Below are 22,315 nucleotides of genomic sequence, written 5' to 3'. Positions count from 1 at the left end.
TGGGGAATTTTAAATGGAAACTGTGATAGTCCAGACTCAGTTTGGCTATCATATTCTACCACATAGACCAGAAAGAAGAAAGAGCCAATCTGCAGGAAGAAATGATGCACGTATGAAGTGGGGAGCAAAGACAAGAGATAAGAAAGGACTTTAGTCTTCACCTATTCTATTCATCTGACCCAGCTGCATTTTACTCTCGGGCCCCAAGAGACATCGCTGCAGTCATACTAATAAATTACCTCCTCTGCTAAGGTTATTTTATTTATTTTTTATTTTTATTTTTAAAAGATTTTATTTATTCATGAAAGACACACAGAGAGAGAGGCAGAGACACAGGCAGAGGGAGAAGCAGGCTCCAGGCAGGAAGCCCGACATGGGACTCGGTCCCGGGTCTCCAGGATCAGGCCCTGGGCTGAAGGCAGGCGCTAAACCGCTGAGCCACCCCAGGCTGCCCTGCTTTTAAATGAATTCTGTTACTTGGATCCCAAAAAGTTGTAATCAACCTAATGATATTTGCCTTTTAGAGAGCTCACTCTGCACAATGTGGAAGAAAGGCTAATAAGGGAAGAGAACAGAGGCAAGGAGACCAGACAAGAGGCCATCAGAAGCATCCAGGAACAGGATTTAGTGATGATTGGATGTGGGAGGCGAGCAAGGGTGGTGGCGACTACAGATGACCTAAAGATGGATGAATTGGTAGAGAGTGGGAAAATACTAAAGAATTTGGTATATGGTAATGAACTCTGCTATATATGAGATAATTTATGTGGAAGCAATTGACAGGATTCCTAGGCCATAGTAGGTAGCTCCATTCATGTCAGTGTCCTAGGTTCCATCCACTCCATTTACATTGGTCTCCCTTGTTAGGCTACATGTAAACTCTTATAGGGCACAGATTATACACTACTCCATTCCCCTCACGGTGACTACTCAGGTCCTCATATACAGTAAACTTTCAGCAAACATTTGTTGAGTTCATTTGATTTTTATGCAAGACAGCTTTGTTTTTATTGCTAATAATATATCTTGTCAAAGTTAACACTCAGAATATATTGCATAGATTTGCTTTTTTAGACAGAATGAAAAGAATTCTTTCCTCGCTATAATCTTGTTTGATTTTGGAGTAGTCTTGAAAAAGTCTGAATTCTAATAAAAGGTCATTTTATTTTTGATGGGTAAGAAATAAGTAAAATCCAGATGCAATAAGAAAAAATAAATAAGCTTTTCACTTATAAATATGTATAAATCTGAAAGTTCTCAGTAAACATCAATGCATAATACTTAAAAATAAATCTGAAAGCTGAATACAGAGCCTGACTCCTAATATAAACACAAACTAATCAAAGCCAAGGATTTAGAATTTAAAACAGCTTGTGTTGTTGAATCTCAATCTCTATCTCACATATAAGGCTTTTTGGAAATTAATTCCTTCCTAATTCTCTATACAAAATATTATTCTTATTATCTAATAGACATTTTATCTGTATATAGATCTAATATAATTATACAGAATATGTAATTATATAATAAGTTTATACATAAATTCTAATATATTATTTATATGGAGAAAAATAATGCATATGTGGTAAACATATTTAAAGATTTAAAAATTCATCTTAAAAAAATAAAAAAATAAAAATAAAAATTCATCTTAACAAATTCCATTGCCATAGATATATACAATCAACCCAAGAAATTCATGACTAGGTAGCTTTTATTAACCTTAATTAAAAAGGAGAGATGAGCCATGGTCCATGCATAGCTGCTATACATGACCAATATACCTCTGCAGACTACTGGACATTGATGGAAGCAGATACAACCTGGGAAAGAATTCTCTAATGCAAGATATATAGGCCATCCAATATAAAATGTTATATGAGATCCCATCTATCATGGTGCCCCAAATTCTACCAGTGGGGCATTCTTTTGAGTTAAGGAGACTTCTCTATAAGACTTCTGTTACTATGCATGTATTCAGGAAAACTGATAATGCAGCTACCTGCTGATAGCTATAAACACATTTTCATGCTTAGTTTGTTATAGTAGCTCCCTATCACCTAACAGAGAACCATGGTTTGGTCTTTTGACCCTACCTAACTTCTCAACCTCATTCTCCTCTTCCCAGCAGACCTCCTCCCCCTCCCCCCCACCCCCATGACTTGTGCCTTCTCAATGCCTCAGGTTTCAAATTGAATGAGATTTCTCATAAGCCTTCCCTCACTACTCTAACCTAAGTAGAGTCCCACTCTATCAGAGCTTCCTTCAGAGCGCTAGTAACAATATATTATTCTTTTATTTGTTTTTTTATTTACTTGTTTATCTGTCTCTCCCTAGAAGCTTAAGGTCAAGGATCTTAAATAAATTATCCTTCATTATAATCCTAGCCCCTACACAGTATCAAGGACATAGTAAAGACTTGTTATTTATGTGAGAGAGTGAATAAATGATAAAATAATATAACATTTCTGGGGTACCTGGGTGGCTCAGTTGGTTAAACATCTTCCTTCAGCTCAGGTAATGATCTCAGGGTCCTGGGATGGAGCCTGGCTTTGGGCTTCCTGCTCAGTGGGAAGTCTGCTTCTCCTTATCCCTCTGCTCCTCCACCATCACTTGTGCTTCTCTCTCTCTGGGTCTCAAATAAATAAGTAATATCTTTTTTAAAATAATGTAACATTTCTAGAAGTTGATTTGTCTACAAATATCAAAAGACCTTAAAATGTTGACACAGATTGCTCAAATAAGTTTTTTTAGAGAGGGGAGGGGCAAAGGGAGAGGAAGAGAGAGAGAGAATCTTAAGCAGGCTTCAGACCCAGCACAGAACTTGACCTCACCTCAGTGCCCAACCCTGAGATCATGACCTGAAATCAAGTCACACATATAACCAACTGAGCCACCCAGATGCCCCAATCAAATAATTCTTCTACTAACTTACCTTAAGGAAATAATTAGAAATTTTCAGATTTATCACAGAATTTTCATCACAGACTTGTCTATAAAGAAAAAAACTGGATCTGATTGTCCATAAATAAGAAAAATATTAAATCAGTGACATTTTAAAAGAATACTTAATACCATGATAAAATGCTCATGATATAATGTTAAATGGAAAAGTAGGATAAAAGAATTTATAAAGTATGATCCCAATTTTGCAAAAAGGAAGAGTATATATGGATAGAAAAGAATTGTTATATGTGTCAATGTACCAAAATATTGATGCTGATTATCTATAGGTGACAAATATATGATTATTAGTAACCATATTCCATATTTTTAAAAATTCTCTACATGACTATATTACTTTTATGAATGGATAAAAGCAAGACATTTTTTTTTAAAGATTTGTTTTTTTTTTAATTTTTATTTATTTATGATAGTCACACAGAGAGAGAGAGAGAGGCAGAGACACAGGCAGAGGGAGAAGCAGGCTCCATGCACCGGGAGCCCGACGTGGGATTCGATCCTGGATTTCCAGGATCGCGCCCTGGGCCAAAGGCAGGCACCAAACCGCTGCGCCACCCAGGGATCCCGAGACATTTTAAATCTAAATAAACAACTAATGTGTAATTCTGCTAATTACTGAACAATTCAACGCTTTTGAATGGATGATCGTCAACACTTTCCCATTCTCCAAGTTTGTAATTTTTTAACCTTTTTTTAAAAATTTTTTTAAATTTATTTATGATAGTCACACAGAGAGAGAGAGAGAGAGAGAGAGAGAGAGAGAGAGAAAGGCAGAGACACAGGCAGAGGGAGAAGCAGGCTCCATGCACTGGGAGCCCGACATGGGATTCGATCCCGGGTCTCCAGGATAGCGCCCTGGGCCAAAGGCAGGCGCTAAACCGCTGCGCCACCCAGGGATCCCCCAAGTTTGTAATTTATGACATAAGTAAACTTATCTCCAAACCTAGAAGGGAGCTGGTAATAGGAACCATTAGCAAGTCAGGAAGAGAATGGATAAAGACATAAAAATGATAAGATGGAGTGAGGCAACTGGGGCACTATAAAGGAAAAAAAGGGAAACAAGTAGGGAGAGGAGAGGATCCCAAAGATAAACTTCAACTGCTTTCATCCTTTCAACAAACACTTTCTGAGTGTCGACTGAGGTATTTTGAGGTATACTGAGGTATTTTGCTAGGCCATAGATGAATTAAACACAATTGCAGCTTCCCCTGAAATTACAGTGGGGCAGGCAGGTAAGAAAAGCAATTATATTAGAGCTCAGTTACATGATTATGTACAAGATGTTCTGGGGGTGTAGACGAGTAGCACCTAACTTCTGCTGGAATGGAAGTGGTCTGAAAAAACAAGAGAACATACAGTCATGCTAACTCCCAAAGGACAAAATATAGAATTCCAGGCAAGTGAGTCAAAACATAAAAATATAAAAGCAGGAAATTATATAGATATCAGGATGCTTTAAGCTGCATGTGCCCTAACTAGGACCCCAGGTATCTGCTGGAAATTAAATGTCATTTGCAATAGGCTCTGTATAAAATGCATTTGTCTAAATGGCAAGTTTGCAAACTTCCCTGAACAAGTCTCTACTATGCAAGTCCTGATATAATTAATATTTATGGACAGATAAGTTTGTCTAAGATATTTTTACCTGTTTTTTTTATACTCTAAAAGATTTTTAAAAAGCTCTTTCTCAGCACAAATAGCATACCAGGGTACATGACTGCAGGTGGCAGCTGGTCTGGAACAGGAAGACACAGCAGCAGATCTGAAGGGCACAGAAGACTCTTTCAGTTGTATCACCAGCTGTTTTTCTGGAAGGAAGAGGGAAATCCAGCTGATTTAATATATTGGGTACACGGTATAATCAATATGTCTCAACTGTCCCTCTTTTGAAGGATATTTAAATTCAGTTGGGTGGGGTGGGGATGGATGGGTGATAGAGGTGAAGGGAATTAAGAGTACATTTGCGATGAGCACTGAGTAATGTATAGAATTGTTGAATCATTATATTGTATGCCTAAAACTAATATAACACTGTATGTTAATGATACTTGAATAAATAAATAATAAATTCGGTTTGGTGGGATTATGTGAGCAAAGCTATACACAGTGATGACTTGGTTTTTCACCCCTTTGCCTCATGCAATATCTTAGAGCTACCCTTATGTCAAAGTCTGGAAGTAAAGAATAAGAGAATCTGCCTCCACTGCCTCTGCTGTCCAAAATCATAAAATCTCATGTGGTCCATAACAATATGTGAAATGACTGCCATAGACCACCAACTGCATTAATATTTAGTAAATTTAAAAAGTAATAAAGTATTTATAGTTTACCAAAAGATCCTCTAGGCTATTTGAAAGAAAAAATTTGCTTTGCTTTTATGCCTTAATCTAAAGCTTAAATCATGAATGCACTTTTAAGTCTTATTTTCAATAATTCAGAGTTTGGCAGAACAACCCATAATGCCAGTATGCCAATGAAATAGCTAAAGATGTATTCTTACAAAGTAATATATTAAAATAAATTCTGTTGGCTTCCAAAAGGGAAATCTGATATATTTTTTAACTCCCCATACTTAATATTACATGACTCAAGTACACCTATTGATTAAATTTCTGTCTAGAACCACTGCTACTGTTCTCACTATATTTAGTGCCTTTAGAATACATCTACATAGACATCAAAAAAGATATATTTTTCTAACTAAAAAAAAAAAATAGAACACATTAAGGAAACCAGGAGATAATTCTTTGAAAAGATCAACACAATTGCCTGAGAGAGGATTCAAATAAACAAAATCAGAAATAAACACGAGAAATAACAACCAACACCACAGAAATACAAAGAATTATAAGAGATTATGAAAAATTATATGCCAACAAATTGGATAACCTAGAATAAATGAATAATTCCTAGGAACATATAACCTTTCAAAACTGAATCAGGAAGAAATAGAAAATTTGAACAGACCAATTACCAGCAGTGAAGTTGAATCACTAATCAAAAAAACTCCCAAAAAACAGAAGTCCAGGACCAGATGGCTTCACAGATAAATTCTACCATACATTTAAAGAAAACTTGGGATGCCTGGGTGGCTCAGCAGTTGAGCACCTGCCTTTAATCCAGGGTGTGATCCTGGAGACCAGGGATTGAGTCCTGCATCAGGCTCCCCTCTGCGAGCCTGATTCTCCCTCTGCCTGTGTCTCTGCCTCTCTCTCTCTTTCTCTGTCTCTCATGAATAAATAAATAAAATCTTTTAAAAAAATAAATAAAACTTAATATCTATTCTTCTCAACCTTTTCCAAAAATTAGAAGAAGGAAAACTTACAAATTCACTCTATGAGGATGACATTACCCTGATACCAGATCCAGAAAAAATACACTACAAAAAAAGAGAACTACAGGCCCATATCTCTGATGAATATAAATGCAAAAGTCCTCAACAAAATATTAACAAACCGAATCCAGCAATACATTTAAAAAAATAAATAAATAAATAAAAAGAATCACCACAATCAAGTGGGATTTATTTCTGAGATGCACGGTGGCCCAACATTTGCAAATCAATAAAAAGAATACATCATATCAACAAAAGAAAGGATAAAAACCATATAATCATTTCAACAGATGTAGAGAAAGCATTTGACAAAGTACAACATCAATTCATGATAAAAACTTCAAAAAAGTTGGTTTATAGGGAACACACTTCAACATAATGAAGTCCACATAGGAAAAATGCACAGCTAACATATTCTAAAGTGAAAAACTAAGAGCTTTTCTCCTAAGACCAGGAACAAAGAAGGATGTCCACTCTCACCACTTTTAATTTGTTTTATATTTATTTGTTCATTTGTTTGTTTGTTTGAGGAGGAGAGTGGGTTGAGGGGCAGAGGGAAAGAATCTTCAAGCAGACCCCCCACTGAGCACAAAGCCTGAAGCAAGGCTCAATCTCATGACTCTGAGATCATGACCTGAACTGAAACCAAGAGTTGGATGCTCAACCAACTGAGCCACCCAAGCACCTCTCACTCTCATGACTTTTTTTCAACAAAGTACTAGAAGTCCTAGCCACAGCAAGAAGAAAAAGAAATAACAGGCATTCAAACCGATAAGAAGAAATAAAACTTCCACTATTTGCAGATGAAATGATATTATATATAGAAAACTCTAAACATTCCACCAAAAAGCTGCTAGAATTGATAAAGGAATTCAGTAAGGTGGCAGGATGCAATATCAATATACAGAAATCCATTGCATTTCTACACAATAATAATGAAGCAGCAGAGAAATAAGAAAACAGTCCCAAATACAGTTGTACCAAATATAATAAAATACCTAGGAGTAAACTTAATCAAGGAAGTGAAAAATCTATCCTCTGAAAACTATAAAACATGGAAGAGGAGAGTTCCCAGGGAAGACAGTGGAGTAGAAGGATCCTAAGCTCATTTCATCCCACCGATAACTAGATACCACCCATATCAGTGTAAATAATCTAAAAAAAAGACCTAAAGACTAGCAGAATAAACTCTACAGTTAAATGTAGAGAAGAGATCACATTGAAAGGGTAAGAAAGCAATTGGGAGCTAAAAGGAACTGCAGGACTCTCCAGGAGCGAGAGATGCTGAGGGCATGGAGAAGGGAGAAAAACAGACTTTCACACCAGGTACTCTATATGGCAAATCCCCATAACATTTGTCTGTGAAAATCAGAGGGGGGCAGCCCGGGTGGCTCAGTGGTTTAGCACTGCCTTCAGCCCAGTGCATGATCCTGGAAACCTAGGATTGAGTCCCATGTCAGGCTACCTGCATGGAGCCTGCTTCTTCTGCCTGTGCCTCTCTCTCTCTCTCATAAATAAAATCTTTAAAAAAAAAAAAAAAAAAGAAAATCAGAGGGGCCAAATTTCATCAGTTCTTAAAATCAGTAGGGATTAACACCTGGAACATTAAAAATCAGCAGTTCAGCTCAGAGAGAGCCAGGAGGGTGAGAAGAAACCAAGTCCCCACCTCTAAAGAGACAGCACAACAAACAGCCCCAGGAGATACAACACAGAAACAGCAGTTTGAAAAACACCTGGGGTATACAAGAGAGAGATTTGTTTATTAATCTCTGAGTGTATGCCAGAGGAGTAGGGATCTTTGGGAGACTTCTCCAGGAACAATGAAGCTGTCACATGCCATTTCACTCCCGTGGCCACCCAACCTAGACACACCAACAACTACAGGAACCAGCCAGAGCCAATACCCACTACCTAACTTTCTAACAGTGTACCCAACCCGTGTCCTCTTGCAGACACACTCCACCATCCAGGCCTCCACTCTAATCCCCTCCCACAGCAGACCCTCAAAAACATTGCTAAAACTGCCCACCCTGCCCCTGCATCCTCTTGTGGTTTTACCCCCTACAATATGCTCTTGACCAGAGCCCATCCAAAGCAGTGCCACAAGCCTGGCAGTGTGCAAGAGCCCCATCAGGGGCAGCTCCATTCCAAAGTGACTTCTGCTCTGGGGAGAGGGGAACATAACCACAGACATCCGTCTGTGGCCCCAGCAGTGGGCAGGGGCAGACATGTGGTCCGACTGCAGACTCCACCCACTAACAAAAGTTTCATAGGTAACAACACAGGGAATGCACCCTGCAGTTTGGTGCTACTGCACTCTGGCAAACACCTGCATTGACTCAGGTCAAACCCACAGTGGCCCCAACTGGCTCATTAACAACACAGGGACCAAACTCTGCCCACAACAGGCAAAGAGACAAATTGCAAATAACTAAAAGGCAAGAGTGGCTCAGCCACAACATCAAGGTACATCCAACACATATAAGAAATACCCCTGAAGCACCAGATTCTGGGGAGTAGTGGACATTGCATTGCAGGGCACTCCAGGACCTCTTCTTCATAAGGCCACTACTTTGAAGAACAGGAGACATAGCTGACTTTCCTAACACATAGAGATAGACACAGAGAGTTAGACAAAATGAGGAGACAGAGGACTATGTCCCGAATAAAAGAACAGGACAAAATCACATCAAGAGAGCTAAACAAAAGAGAAGTCATATGCCTGATGGAGAATTCAAAGTAATGGTTATAAAGATACTCACTGGATTTCAGGAAAGAGTAGGGGACCTCAGTGAGACCCTTGACAAAGAGACAGAAAACAAAAAAAGAAACAATCATAAATGTTTGAAGAAATAATAGCTATAAACTTCCTGCATCTGGGGAAGGAAACAAATCCAGATCCGAGAGGCACAAAAAGCCCCCAACAAAATCAACCCAAGGTGGTCCACACCAAAGCACGTAGTAAGTGGCTAAAAGTAGTGATAAAGAGAGAATTTTAAAGTATCAAGAGAAAACAGTTACACAAAAAAGAATCCTCATAAGGGTATAAGCTGATCGTTCAGCAGAAACTCTGCAGGCTGGAAGAGAGTGACATGATATATTCAAAGTGCTGGAAGAAAAAAAAAAAGACCCTGCAGCCAAGAATCCTCTATCTGGCAAGGTTATCATTTAAAATAGAAAGAGAGATAGTTTCCCAGACAAGCAAAAGTTAAAAGAATTCATCATCACTAAACCAGTCCTACAAGAACTGTTAAAGGGAACTCTTTGAGTGATAAGGAAAAATCATAAGGAGTTAAAAAAAAAAAGTAAGAGGTACAAAAGCGATAAATAAAAATAAATGTCTCTATAAAAACAAGTCAAGGGATTCATAAAATAAAAGAGGTAAAGTATGTGACCATATACCTAAAACACTTGGGGGGGGGGGGATTGGAAAGAATGAGTTCAAACTTAAGCAACCACCAACCTAACATAGGCTGCAATATGCAGAAGATGTTGTATAAAACTTAACAGTAACCTAATGGTTACCTAATGATAACCAGAAATCAAAAACCAGTAATAGATATGCAAAAAATAAAGAGAAAGGAATCCAAGTATGTCACTAATGAAAGCCAACAAAAAGTGAGAGAAAAGAACAAGAAAGGAACAAGAAGAATTACAAAAACAACCATAAAACAAGTCTTAAAAAATGGCAATAAATATATACCTGTCAGTAATTACCTTGCATGTAAATGGATGAAGAGCTCTAATCAAAAGACATAGGGTAACAGAATGAGAAAAAAAAAAGCAAGACCCATTTATGGGTCTACCAAAAGACTATCTGCCTACCAAAGACTGTCTGCCTACCAAAGACTCATTTCAGATCTAAAGACACATAAGATTGAAAGTAAAGGGATGGAAAAACATTTAGCATGCAAATGGAAGTGAAAAGAAAGTCAGGGTAGCAATACTTAGACAAAACAGACTTTAAAACAAAGACTGTAACAAGAGACAAAGGAGGACACTATATAATCATAAAGGGAAACAACCAGAAACACTAAAAGGCAACCTACTGAATGTGAGAAGATATTTGCAAATGACATATCTAATAAAATGTTAATATCCAAAATATATAAAGAACTTATACAACTCAACACACAAAACCCCCACATAACCAAATTTAAAATGGCAGAGGACATAGACATTTCTCCAAAGAAGACATACAGATGACTAATGGGTACATGAAAAGATGCTGAACATCACTCATCATCAGGGAAATGAAACTCAGAACCACCATGAGATATCACCTCACAACTGTCAGAATGGCTAAAATCAAAACACACAAAAAACAAGTGTTGGTGAGGATGTGGAGAATAGGAGCCCTCATGCACTACTGGTGAGAATGCAAACTGGTGGAGTCATTGTGGAAAATAGTAAAGACTCCTCAAAAAATTACAAATAGAATTATTATAGTAATAGTATTAATTCCACTACTAGATATTTACCCAAAGAAAACAAAACAAAAACACTAAATCAAAAAGAGATTTGCAGTCCTATGTTTATTGCAGCATTATTTACAATAGCCATATTATGGAAGCAGCCCAAGTGTCCAATGATACATGAATGGATAAATAAGATCTGGTAAACAGAGAGATAGAGATAGATACATAGGTATATAGATATACACAATGGAATATTATTCAATCATTAAAAATAATGAAATCTTACCATTTGTAACAACATGGATGGATCTAAAGAGTATAAAGCTAAGTGAATTAAGTCAGCCAGAGAAAGACAAATACCATATGATTCCATTCATTTGTGGAGTTTAAGAAACAAAAAAAAGGGGGGGGGGAGACAAACCAAAAAACAGACTTTTAACTATAGAGAACAAACTGTTACCAGAGGCGGTAGGGAATAGGTGATATAAGTAAAAGGGATTAAGAGTACACTTTTCATTATGAGCAGTGAGTATTGTATAAAATTGTTGAATCATTATATTGCATACCTGAAACTAATATAACACTGTATGTTAATTATATGTATATATACATATATATATAATTTTAATTCCAGTAAATGTGTGAAATATGTGTGTGTATGTGTGTCTGTATATATATATATATATTTCCATACTTTGAACATGGCATTTCAGGTACAGAATATTAGATTAACAAGCACAAAATTAGTATCATGTTCAAAATAAAAAGAATATTCAACTCTCCAATTTGTCAAGTATAAACTTATGCTGTCAATGAACAATCAACGTCTTAAAAGAGGGAATTTTCAAAAACAAAATTAATGAGAAGACAAAATTCTCAACTTCAAAAAAAGGTAAATTAGAATAACAAAAAGAACACTTTATTAGTAATAGATGGTTATTGGTGATAGGTGGTTTTAGCCTTTATGCCATGTTACAGTGTTAACACCCAACTTTTTCTTTGAAGAATGGCCCCTATTACAGTGATCTTGGTGGAATTGATGATAGTCACAGCTGTCCTGTCTCCCGCCCTCCTTGGATGAGCATGTGACATGAGCCTGATCAGCCAGAGTCTTTCCCCAGGATTGATATTTTAACAAAAGTGGAAGCACCCTCTTCTCATACTTTTCACTGATATTGAAGCAATAAGCCTGGAAATGCTTATTGGCAAACTTCTCCAGTTGTGTGAAAGAAGTCCATTTCATTAGAATCAAAGAGCCCAACAAGGAGAGGAATGCACAGGAGAGATAGTGTAAGGGTGAGAGAGAGAAAAAGGAGAAAGAAGAAAGAGATCTAACCAAGGGTATTGATGACACTTAGTAAAGTCCAAAGCTAGTTCAACCCCTATATTTCCCTTGGTATATGAACCAGTAAATTTCCTTTTTTTGTTTAAACTAGTTTAGGTTAATTTAACCTAAACTAGTTTAAACCTAACTAAAAATAGGTTAGTTTTCCTATTTGCAATCCTAAATAGTTTTCCTATTTGCAATTCCTAAATCCTATTTGCAAACCTAAACTAGTTTAACCTAACTAAAAATAGGTTAGTTTTCCTATTTGCAATCAAGAATATCAATATAGTGCCCTCCTCCCAATTTTACCTACAATTTTAGTGACCCATTATTTTGGAGAAATAATTATGCACAAATATTACTATTAGATTTTCTTTTGGTTTCATATAACAGAAATATGACTATGATTTCTTAACTAAATATGGATTAATTTAAGCATATAACAAAAATTCCACAGGAAGGAGTCCAGAGCTGGTATAGATAGATGTTCAAGAAAGTCTCAAGTTAGTAGCTTCCTATTCTACAATCTTAACTTGTAGCTTTTGTGCTCAAAGTTTCAGGAATTCTGCTCTAAATTTCATTCAGGAAGAAGAACTGAAAAGAGGGAGAGATGCATGCCAGCTGGAGCCTTTTAATTAGTTAAACAAAAATGTTTCTAGAAACTCAATGTGGCAGCCTTCATATACCAGAACATAGTCATATGAACATACCTAGCTGCAAGAGAGTCTGAGGAGGAACTGAGGTTTTCATAATGTCAGATTCCTACTAGAGGAAATCTTTTATTAATGAATATGAGACTCAATATTAAGTAAATGTACAGTTTTATTTCAGTAGCCTTATAGGTTGATACAGTATTTCTGGAAAGTAATTTAGACTAACTATAAAAACATTCACCCCTGCTGATCTATACTACCACTTCTGGGAATTTATTCTGAAATAATTCAAAATATGAAAAAGCTATAACTACAAAGATATTTACATTGATGAGATTAAAAATTAGAGAAAAATTCTGTGTAACAATCTCAATATTCAAAAATAAACAAACGAAGACAGAGTCCAGGTGCCGGGGCTAGGGGTACAGCTGGAAGAGTGGCTCTGGAGTGGCTCACTGGTTGGCATTGGTATCTGTCTGATCCCATGCTTCCCAGAGCAGACCGAGCTTGTTCCTTTACTTTAATAATAAAGTACAACATTTGTTTCTAAATTAATTAGTTTTATCAGCTGTATGTCTATCCTTCTTTGAAGTAACTCTCAGATTTATAAGAATTATCTGTAATTTGATGCTATTCTAGTAGTTCTTCCATTGTTCAGCATAACATTGGGATCAAAATGGTACCAAATAAATATTTGTTGGTAGATTAACAGATGCTCTTTTTTAAGCAATATTAACAATGTATTAGAGTTCTCCAGGAAAAGAAAACCAATAGGATGTATTTACAGAAAGGAAAAGAGATTTATTATAAGGAATTGGTGGGGCGTGTAAGTGGCTCAGTTGGTTAAGCACCTGCCTTTGGCTCAGGTCATTATCTCAGGGTCCTTGGATCAAGCCCCACATTGGCCTCCCTGTTAAGCCAGAAGTCGGCTTCTTCCTCTCCCTCTGCTCCTCCCCACTGCTCGTGTCTGCACTCACTCTCTTTCTCAAATAAATAAATAATTTTTTTTAAAGGAATTGCCTCATGCAGTTATGGAGGCTGGCAAATCCAGAATCAGCAAGGTTGATGTCCCAGTTTGAATCCCAAAACCATAAGTTAGAACTCTCTCTTATTGAGGTAGGCTCAGTCTTTTGTTCCAGTCATGTCTTCAACTGACTCAATGAGACCCACCCACAGTATGGAGAGCAATCTGCTTTACTCAGCCTACTGATTTAAGTGTCAAATCAGTTAAATCTCCTCCAAAAACACCTCACAGAAATACCTAGAATTTCTGACTAAATATCTAGGCACCTCATGGCCCACTCAAGTCAAAACATAAAATTAACCATCATAGTTACAGTCTAAACCAAATATATTCCACATGTTGGACTAGATTTATGTCTTTTTAGATTATCTATCCTTTTCTGTTTTATATTTATGTGCTTACAAATTTTGCATTTCCTCAGCAGGATTTTACCACGATGTCTTTGCTCATGCTGTCCTGTGAACCTAGAATGTTTTTCCTGTAATTGCCACATTTCTAAATCCTAAATATTTTCAGGCCCTGCTCAAATGCCACAGCTTTCAGAAAGCTTTCTCTGATTCCTCCTGTCTGCCTACCCCTCACAGACACATCAAATCAGGAGTAATTCTTCCTTTCCAATAACCATTGTGCCTGACTCTGCTTCTCTAGTGGCATGTCCCACAACTATCTTGTTTTACAAATTCTTATGAATAGGTTTTTTACACTATAAATTTCTTTTTTTTTAAGATTTTATTTATTCATGAGAGGCAGAGAGAGAGAGAGAGAGAGAGAGAGAGAGGCAGAGACACAGGCAGAGGGAGAAGCAGGCTCCATGCACAGGGAGCCCGACGTGGGATTCGATCCCGGGTCTCCAGGATCACGCCCTGGGCCAAAGGCAGGCGCCAAACCGCTGCGCCACCCAGGGATCCCCACTATAAATTTCTTGAGAAAAGAATTCATGTCCAAGTCAGTCTTGAATCTCCTGAGTATCTTACACTGAGTAGATGTTCAACAAAATTGTTAAATTAATAGATTTTTTATCTTTATATCTTTTTCAAATAAGAAAGGAGTTGGTAATTTTTTGGATAACAAATAATTCAAAGATGTTTTCTTATGAAGTAAGAGTTTAAGAAATGTCTTTTGATAAATCCATGTATTGAGTAGTTTGAGATAACCACACCTTTAGCTGATTTGGTTTTCAGTCATTTTATAACAACTATGTTCTACGTATGTAACTATAATTTTAAGTATTAATTGTCAAATTTACTTAATGTAAAGTATAGGGAAATTGTCATGGTTATAATAGTATTTCTCCTTTTTAAAAAAAAAAGATTTCATTTATTTATTCATGAGAGACACAGAAAGAAAGGCAGAGACATAGGTGGAGGGATGACAGGTTCCATGCAAGGAACCCCATGTGGGACTTGATCCGGGAACTCCGGGATCACACCCTGAGCCGAAGGCTGACACTCAACCGCTGAGCCAGCCAGGCATCCCAATAGTATTTCTCCTTTACTGCCACTTTTCCTTATGAAGCCTGAAGCAGCTAATCCTTTTATTATTCATCCTTAGATATGTTTATTTACTGCACTTACTCTTTGGTCTAAGGCACACATTGAACAAAACTATAATTTAGCTGGTCAACCACAATGTTGTTCTTCATGTTTTAAAGAAGCCACATCATCTTTCTGTTACATTATTTCTATAGGATCCCATAGAATTGACAGATCTCCAACAACCAACAATATCTGTTAATGCTTCCCTTGAATCTTTATTCACTACAATTAGTACATTTTACCACTGGCATATAACTAATCTCTCGGATTTGTCAAAATTTTCAAAGCCTTTCTTGTTTCTCCCTCTAGTGGTCAATAACATTCATTGAAATGGAAACCCAGACCAGGGTGATTTTAGATGTGAGTGAAAGGTGGAAATGAACTTTCAATTTTGTTGTAAACAAATGTAAAATTATTCAAATCTATGTCCCATAATCTGAAGAGGTTTATTTGAGATATAACTTCTTTAAATCCACAGGTACTCTCTATATTCTTTGAATAATCTATACTTCAATTTCATACTAATCATTTTTTAGACATTCTGTATAATTAATTTCCTATTCATAAAAATGTGATTTTCAACCAAATTACCTAATATATTTGAGTAATAAGCACATCATTAGATAATTTTAATTTTTTCCTTAAAAGGATAATTCTTCTCCCTCTTCCCTCGCTTAATTTGCATTAGATCTCTGCCATATGTATCTTCTCTGTTTCAAATTCTAATTTATTGTTTATAAAATGTTATGAAAAATGTGTTTAATTAGAAGTAAATTTTAAAATTCATGATACTTTTGTGAAATAATGAGATGGTGGAATATGAGTGAGACAAAGAGAGAATATGTGTATAATAAATTCTGATTTCAGAGATGGAACTATGGTCAAGCACTTCAAATAGAAAAACTTAATTTTTAAAATTTAATTTATTAGGAGTGGTAAATAGTGAATCATCTTAAAAGGAACACTGTCAAACATAATGACATAAAAATTGGCCTGCTTTGCCAAGATTCACAAAACAGTACTCTGAAGAATTAGAAAGACCATTTTATTAAAGACAGAATGACCATGCAATTTGTCATTCAAATCAGGACACTTCTGAGACTGAAAAGGACACTATTAATAACATGAGACAATAGGCATAAGCTGGGATCATCCCAGACAAACTAGAATTAGGTCACTTTAATGATCTCCAATTTATTAAAAACAAATTATTTGATTAAAAACAAATGGTGATCATCCTTTTACTAAGAAAGTTATGATGAGTGAATCATGCAGCTTTATTTCCTGTAGACTAAAGCTTTTTCTTCTAAGACCACTTAAGGACCAAGGATCCTGGATCTATTCCAATATTTTCTTTGGGTAGCCAACTCATAGAAGTTTTCCCAGGACATTCCTAGTTTTAAAACTAAAAGTCTTTCACCTCAGAAACCCCTCTGGCCTAGGCAAACCAGGCAGACTGGTCATCTTAATTCCCTATAGCTGACTTTTAGTAAGGCTGTATCTCTTCCTTGGCCCTTGAAGTAATGTGGGGAAGGGCATTCAACAAAACGCTGTCTTCTACCAGAACTGACCCAGCTCTTCCCTGACCTCTGATGTAGCTCCAGTCTGCCTCCAGCTGCCCCAAAGTTCAGCCTTCATTTCAAGGATACCACTAACTGTGACCCTGGTGCCAAAGCCCATGCTGACTCTTAACACTGCCTTTCTGCTCCCCATCTACCACTAACACCCTTCTTCCCACTGCAGGGCCTCCAAGTCCCCACAAAGCTGTCCTGCCCCACAAAAACGCTCTCTGTTCTACCATCTACATCAGAGTTTTACAGACTTCATTTTTAGCTTAAGATTTCATCCTTTACTAAGCTCTGGCATGCAAGAAGGAAATGAAAAGATTTGTTTTATCCTTAAGAAGAGAGTACAAACATTAGGCAAGGAGCTCTTGGGTGGCTCAGTTGGGTAAAGCATCTAGCTTCAGCCTATCCATGATCCCAGGGTCCTGAGATAGAGCCCTGCAGCGAGCTCCCTGCTCAATGGGGAGCCTGCTTTTTCCTCTCCCTCTGCCTCTCCCCTTGCTTATACTCTGTTCCCCCTGTTTGTACTCTCATGCTCTCACTCCCTCTCAAATAAATAAATAAAAATCTTTTTAAAAAAATTAGGCAACTTCTTTAAGCACATTAAGTCACAACTCAAGCTAAGAAAAATTATTAAATATTCCAGGGGGCGCCTAGGTGGCTCAGTCGGTTAAGTGTCTACCTTCAACTCAGGTCATGATCCCAGAGTCCTGGCATTGAGCTCCACTTTGGACTCCCTGCTCAGCTGGGAGCCCGCTTCTCCCTCTCTCTCTCTGCTTTGCTGTCTGTGTCAAATAAATAAATAAAATCTTTAAATTAAAAAAAAGAAATATTCCACAATATTGACTATAAGAAGCTACTGAACCCTAGTCTAGCAAATTCTGAGAACAGATTCCTAAGGATGCCAAGAGCACATTTTCTTAAAAGGCTACAGTTTTTTCCATAGAAAGTAAAATAAGAGCCAGGTAAGAGCAACTTTATCTATTATAGATGTTGGTGTATATAATCATCAGCTCTGTCTGTTACAAAGACTGATTTCTTCTCCAGCAAACCACTCATCATCTCCACTTGATGAATGACAGGTACTTCAAATTCAACATGAGCAGAGCTAAACCCATCATCTTCCCTTCTTCCCCACTGTTCTATTCTTCCACTATTCTTTATCTAAATAAAGTGCATCATCATCTAGCCAGATGCAAAAGCCAAAAATGTAGATGTCATCTTTGACTCCTCCCTCTCTCTGACCCTCAAATCCTATCAATCCCCCATCAAAAGGCTTCTCAGACTTGTTGCCCTGGCTCTATCTTCACAACACACACCCTGGTCAGGCCATTATCATTCTTTTTTTTTTTTTTTTTTATTCTTGAGAGACACAGAGAGAGAGAGAGAGAGAGAGAGAGAGCCAAGACACAGGCTGAGAGAGAAGCAGGCTCCATGCTGTGGGACTCAATCCAGGGACTCCGGGATCACGCCCTGGGCCAAAGGCAGACGCTCAACCACTGAGCCACCCAGGCATCCCAACTATCATTCTTAATAGTCTCCTATAAGTCTCCACTACTACCCCCTCTCCTATCTATTTTCCACACTACAGGCACATTATTAGTATTATGGGCTGAAATGTGTCCCCCCCACCCACCACCAAATTCACATGTTGAAGCCCAAATCCCCAGTACCTCAGAATGTGGCTGCATTTGGAGATAAGGCCTTATAGAAGTACTTCAGTCAAAATGCATTTGTATGGTGAGCCCTAATCCAATCTGAGTGTGGTATTATAGGAAGAAGAAATTTCTACACACAAAGAGACCCTTGGGGCATACACACACAGAGAAATACTGTATGAAGAGGCATCAAAAGGGCAGCCATCTGCGAACTATAAAGAGAGACCTCAGAGAAACTGATTCTGCCAATACCTTGATCTTGGACTTCCAGACTCCAAGCCTGTGACAAAATAAATTTCTGTTGTTCAAGCCACCCAGTCTGTGGTATGTTGCTATGGTAGCCCTAGCAAACGAATACATATGGTATCTTCCCTCTTCCCATCACCCTTAAAATAAAATGCAGTGTAACATGCATGGCCTATAAAACCCTAAATGATTTGGCTCTGTGCACATTTCCTGTTTCATCCCTCTCTCCCTAGCTCTTTACCCTCTAGCCTTACTGAATTTTCTCAGTTCTCATACATGCCTGCAACTTCTCACAGGTGTTTCCTCTACTGGACGTGCCAATCTCCCACTCCCATTACCCACCTAAATTCAAGTCTCAGTTTAAATGTCACTACCTCAGGAAAATCTCCCTGACTTCTGGTCTAGGTCAATTTCCCCTAAATACAGTCGTCATTATTTGTCTCATATCTCCTGTTTTGTCCTCTAATTCAGAAGATCCACAAGAACTGAATTATTTTTATCTTGTTTACTTCTCTATCTACAGTGCCAGCACAGTACTTGACAAATAGGGGGGCTTCAATAAATATTAATTGACCATATCATAGGTTCTCTCTTTCGGTATTTACAACTACCTCTGTTGAGGAATTGAGACCTCAATGGGCCTGGTTGGAGCCACTGAGGCAGCACCATGAGATACCAAATATGCAGCCCTTTTTCCCATAAGGCTTTATTTTCACCAGTACTCATAGCTCAGAGTATCCTTCTCGAGAGACATGGTATTAAGGAGGAACGGTTAACAACAGACCTCAAAGTTCCTCTCTCAGACCCAGCCACATGCAACCTAGGAGACATCAAGCAGCTCAGCCCCCAGGATCTGTGTCTATCCCAGACCATCTGAGAGCTCTTCTATAAAATGGTACTCAGAGGAGGACTATGAACTAGGCTAGCAAATGCTACATACAGTGTTTTGAATTGCAGCCAAGATCATTTACAGAAATAATTCTTGGAATGTTCAAGGGGGTATTTTAAAAACTAGAAATGTAGTAGGAGGAACACATATTTTTGAATAGAAGTCTGGGGTGTTCTTCATGTTCTGATAATCTTGCTGAAGTGGGAAGGTCATTAGCTGAGCTTTGTTGCATAAGGAAGGTAACAAACATTTCCAGAGTGCTGGAAATAAGACCTTCACAGAAATGAAAATTAATTTTCTGCACTAAGAAATGATCTCTGAGAAAATCTCTGGGGGTCTGCTGGCTTTCCAGGTCTTGAACTAGTTATAGCACATATTTTCTTTCTTTAAAGAGCCTCCGTATTATTCTATTATTCACCAACAGACATACAAACATCTTCTGTGAAGGTCTCTGAGCCACCTTCATTCTGGTGCCCACAGTGATGTCTGAGACACATGAATCCTGGTTATGATGGATGAAACAATTCTGTGTGGAGGTCTTACTATAAGGTGGCTGGAGACCACCTGCACAATGGTCTAGCAAAGGTCAACCACCAGGATGATTAGATGAAATCTGAGTTTCAATAACATTCATATGCTGTAGTTGATTTTAAATTATCATATGATACTTATATTCATATATTTTATTACATTTAATCCTCAAAGTAGTTTGAAATTGACTATTAATGATGATATAGATGTATATTTATTGCCACACTAGTTTACTGATATGGCAAACATTTACAACATATAATTAAAAATTACCAGACAGGATGCATGATGTGGTCCCATTTTTAAACAAATATACATATATACTTAGGGGTATACATCACAGCAACAAATCTAGTGAGTTACAGACTTTTTTAAAAAGTTATTTAAGATAAGTAGGGGGCATCTGAAATGTAGAGAATCTAAGTAAAAGGCCACATCTTATAAAAAGTAAAGCCAGGATTTGAATCCAGGTGTATCTAAAGCCAAAGATCCAAATCTTGTCTTACATTTTGTTAGGCTACTTTCTTGGCCACTTTTTAAGTGGTGACCCAGGCTTCTCAAGGGATTCCTTTGTTTATAAAATAAGGAAATCTACTCCACACTTCCAAAAGAATTCATAAAAATGAGATTTTGGTAACTAGTAAACCTACAATCTCCAAATTAGGTAGAGACATAATGACTCCTTAGGTTGATTAAGTTACTCTAGGTTTGAGTTGCCTTCATTTCTGTACTGTCTATACACACAAATTGGGAGAAAAACATAAATGAGCCACTTTAACCATGGCTGTCATAAAAGTATCTTAAAGGATGCAATTGTATAAGTGTAAATATATTAAAATATTTAATTCCATTCATCTCAGGATCTCTGGCCCTCTGGTAATTAGATCATAATCTTACTCAAGGACCATTTTATATTGTCCTAAGTTATTTCACTGACCTCGCAATAGAAATTTCTTATTCCCATCATGAAGAAAAGGAACATGATTCATAAGACAATGAGCTCTGAATTCCAGCCTTATATATTAACCTGCTGATAACTGTGGTTCTGAAATGAGGAAAGGAAGAGAGGGCTTAAGAGACATGAAAGGACAGTGAGCTGTAATAAGGCTGATTCTGATGTCAAAACTTAAAGAGGACTTCCTGTCCGAGGACTTCCTTGTCTTACAGCAAACTATAAGGAAAATTTATCTTCAGGAAGCTACCCTTACTAGTTATTTTAAGGTCAAAATGTTTTGTTAAGAAAGTCATCACTCTAGTTGTCTAGTTCTCATGTGTAGAAACTTAAACTGAGTTTAAAAGTTCTATCTTTCACTTGATCTGGAAGTATGAAAATAATATATGTGGAGAAAAGTCAGAATATTATTATATTGCCTGCTTTATTTTAGTTTTAACATTCAATACTTAAATGCAAAGTGTTTTCCTTCTATTAGGTAATGGCTATTTATAGCACACTATAAAAGAACACATTTCTTAAACAAGCCATATCCTAGACCTATACTGTCCGATATGGCAACTAATAAGTGTGGCTAGTTCAAATTGAGATGTGCTTTACATTGTAAAATACACAGCAGATTTTAAAGACTTAGAACAAAGCAAGAATGTAAACTGTTAATAATTTTTGTATTGAAAAAAAAAGGGGGAGGTGCCTGGGAGGCTCAGTTGGTTAAGCATCTAACTCTTTGGCATAGGTCATGATCTCAGGATTGTGAGATGAAGCCTGACATCCATCTCCTCACTGCGCATGAAATCTGTTTAAGATTCTCTCTCCCTCTCCCTCTGTCTCTGCCCCTTCTAAAAAATAATAATAATTTTTATGTTGATTACATGTTGAAATGATAATACTTGAATATGTTGGATTAAATCAAATATATTGTCAAAATGAACTTTTTATTATTTTAATGTGACTTCTAGAGAATTTTTAATGAGGCTTGTATATTTCTATTTGGCAGCATTGCCTTAGATTTTTACCTAGTATTACCATACTAGTTTACTGATATGGCAAACATTTACAACATATAATTAAAAATTACCAGACAGGATGCATGTTATTAGTATCCTGAGTTAGGAATAAGAATATCAGACTTTATTCTGGTCTTTTGGAGATATCTCGGGCTTACAATTTACTTTAGAGGATTGAAAATGTAAAACCTTTACCAGTATGGAACAAAATA

Source organism: Canis lupus, chromosome 8 (genome assembly GCF_003254725.2).
Source record: "Canis lupus dingo isolate Sandy chromosome 8, ASM325472v2, whole genome shotgun sequence".
NCBI classification, from domain to species: domain Eukaryota; kingdom Metazoa; phylum Chordata; class Mammalia; order Carnivora; family Canidae; genus Canis; species Canis lupus.
Note: the sequence above shows the minus strand (reverse complement) of the source record.